The 3,187-nt window shown below is 33.5% G+C and overlaps 1 protein-coding gene across 3 annotated transcripts in view; it reads left to right on the top strand.

Annotated features, from left to right (window-relative positions):
• Window positions 1–2,217, top strand: part of LOC108904790 (protein kinase C-binding protein NELL2-like) — a 269,898-nt gene extending 267,681 nt beyond the window's left edge. For all 3 annotated transcript variants that reach the window (XM_018707465.1, XM_018707466.1, XM_018707467.1), the window contains one exon: window positions 1,879–2,217. The gene's annotated coding sequence lies outside the window, so the exon portion shown is untranslated. The remainder of the gene's footprint in view (window positions 1–1,878) is intronic.
• Window positions 2,218–3,187: the final 970 nt, after the last annotated feature.

The following is a 3,187-nucleotide window of genomic DNA, read 5'->3' on the forward strand; positions in this document are numbered from 1 at the left end:
CGGCAACGATTTCGGCCTCTTTAATCCATCGCAACTTTTTTCTGCTACCCTGTATGCCATTTTGGACTAGAATAATCGATTCTCCTACCTTATCTGCTTAAAAAAGATTTTAAAGAAATGTTTTTTTGTTGAATACAAAAATTCCTGTGATAACAAAATTCCGATGATATTTGGCATTAAAAGTGACAAGATACTGTCAGTTGACTATCTTTTAGTGTGCAGTTAACTATGAATAACGTTGAACAAGCTCAAATACATTTCATTTATGGGCTAGCAGATGGAAATGCTGCACAAGCCCGTCGAATTTACCAGGAACGATTTCCCAATAGACCACTTCCATCAGAAAGAACTTTCATAAGGCTCCATGCTAGACTGTGCGAAACTGGATCTTTAAATGCTCACGCTGAACGTATTGGTAGACCGAGAACAATAATGACACCACAACTAGAAGAAGCAATCCTACAAGAAGTGGAAGCTAATCCGTCAAGTAGTACGCGAAGATTATCTGAACAGTTTAACATAAGTCATCAAAGTGTTTGGAGGGTTTTGCACACAAATTTACTTTATCCGTACCACATTCAACGCGTGCAACCACTGTTGCCAAGAGATTTTCCTGCACGGTTAGATTATTGTCGATGGTTTCTCCAAAAAACTGCGCAGAATCCCAACTTTACGTCTAAAATTCTGTTCACAGATGAGGCAACTTTTTCACGGGATGCCATCATAAACTTCCACAATAATCATTTTTGGAACTATGAAAATCCCCATGTTATTGGAGAACGTGGATTTCAGCAGCAGTTTTCGGTGAATGTGTGGGCCGGAGTTATTGGTGATCATGTCATCGGACCGCATTTTCTTCCTCCTCGACTGAATGGTGAGACTTACAGACAGTTTCTAGCTGAAACATTGCCTGGTCTGTTAGAAGATGTACTACTAGCAACCAGAAATGACATGTGGTTTATGCACGACGGGGCACCTGCTCATTTCAGTCTTGCTGCTCGCCAACATCTTAATGACACTTTTGCTCAGCAATGGATAGGTCGGGGAGGACCTCAGCCGTGGCCAGCACGATCTCCAGACCTAAATCCTCTGGACTATTTCTTTTGGGGACATCTGAAGTCGCTTGTTTATGCAACGCCAGTTGTAGATGAAAATGATTTAAGAAACAGAATTGTAAATTCTTGTAATGTCATACGCAACACTCCAGGAATTTTGGAACGTGTGCGACAGTTGATGAGCAGAATATTACATGCTTGTATTGACAGTGGCGGTTCTCATTTTGAGCATTTGATTTAATTCAATCTTTATGATATTTCCAGCTCAAGTAAGCTATTAAAAAATTGTAGGGTCTACAGAAAGGCATCTAATGAAATCATAAAACACAGGGTGTTCTACTTGAAAAAGAGTCGAGATTTTCAAATTTTAAATTATCAGGTTTGGCACGATTTTTTTGCCCCCTATATATCGCAGGTCAATCCATCTTCACTCTACAGTTCCTGAAAAAAATAATTTCTAGCTGTCATACAGTCATAATTATGTCAACTACTAGAAGTGACGAAACATAAGAAAAAAAATGGAAAGTCGATTATCTCGAAAACTATCAATATTTTAATAGGGATCATAACACAAAGTCCCGTTAATTTTTCACGTAGATTCGATAATGCCATAAAAATATAGGTTTCCATTAAAAAAAATTAAGTTGGTACCTGCCCAGAAAAAATTGAACACCCTGTATATGCAAATATATTTTCAATTTGTGCAGCTTGGGAAAGTAGGCAATTCTGTAGAAAAAAAATAAGTTATATGTTTTATTAACCTAGATATTGGACTTACGCGCACTAGGTGGACACGGTGTATAGGTATTTTTATTTTTTTCAGAAATAGCCTCTCAAAAAATTCTTCATTAGAATTGGTTGAACATAAAGGAAATAATTCAATTTTTAATAAGAACTCTACAAAACAAGAAGAGAAGCAAATAAGAAGTACATACTTAATTTTCTAAACCCTGGACAACTGTTCAATATTATTACATATATTTCAGGTCAGTAGTAAGTGAATATATGATACTGAATTCTTATTCTGGACATCAGCACCATACATGTCTTATATATAGTAAGCTAAGGGAACTGTGAAGATGTAGGAAGACACAAAGAACCAAAATCAAATTTAACACAAATTAAGAAGAAATTGTAAATTAAAGAATTTGACAGGATGTATGATTATGGCAATATATTACAATTTTAAACAAGTTGGGTTTAATTCTAAATTTAAATAAAGTAGGAGAAAATATGTAATTATTAAAAACGTCATAATCATTATGGTTGATAGTAAATATGATGAAATTTAAAAATGTGTTTCATTTCTCATTTTTAATAATAGTTAATTATTATACAAGGAAAATATGAAAGGTAGTTGCTACCCAGACACCGAGCGGTAAGGCCTTTTTTTTCACTGTTTATGGTAATCTAGTATTTTCCTGTGACAGTAGCTGCAAGAATGTAATAAATGGGGTAAAACATATTTTTTCCCTTATAAAATATAAAATTTTTTCACCTGATTTGTAAGTAAAAATTATTTTTCTCTATTATTATTTTTTATTATGCAAAAATTTTACTCTTCTACTTGTGAACCAATTTTAATTATTTAAACACTGTAAAATAGGCAATATCAACCTCTGTTCAGCCACTTGAAAATATATACAGGGTGCTGTTTGAAATTAGTCAGGGACGGCGCCCTTGGAAATTCATTTATTAACAACTAGCCTAGATAAGTGGGCTTCAATTTGAAACAATAAAGTTTATCTGTTCATTTTGCAAGTTTTTTAAATCAAAAGATACGTAAGTGGCGCAGGCTTATGTATTTCTTGAACATCGTTAAAGATAAACTGTAATTTTCACTTAATTCGTAGAGAATCTAGCAACTTCATTCAATTATTGTTTTTTAGGAGGTTTGGCTAATCTCACACTCGCATATGAAGATCGGAATTCAAATATTAATGTTTGTAATACAAAAAAGAATTTAAGTGTTGTAGGAAGAAAATAATATATTACCTAAATAATTTTTAACAAAAAACCTATACGTACTACAGACCTACTTCCTATACAGTTTTTAAGACATAATTTTGTAAGTAAGTAAAAAAAATCATAATTAAAAAAACATTTATTTCAGAAAACATTGGTATTGTAAA

This window comes from Anoplophora glabripennis, unplaced genomic scaffold (assembly GCF_000390285.2).
Source record: "Anoplophora glabripennis isolate ALB-LARVAE unplaced genomic scaffold, Agla_2.0 scaffold175, whole genome shotgun sequence".
Classification (NCBI taxonomy): domain Eukaryota; kingdom Metazoa; phylum Arthropoda; class Insecta; order Coleoptera; family Cerambycidae; genus Anoplophora; species Anoplophora glabripennis.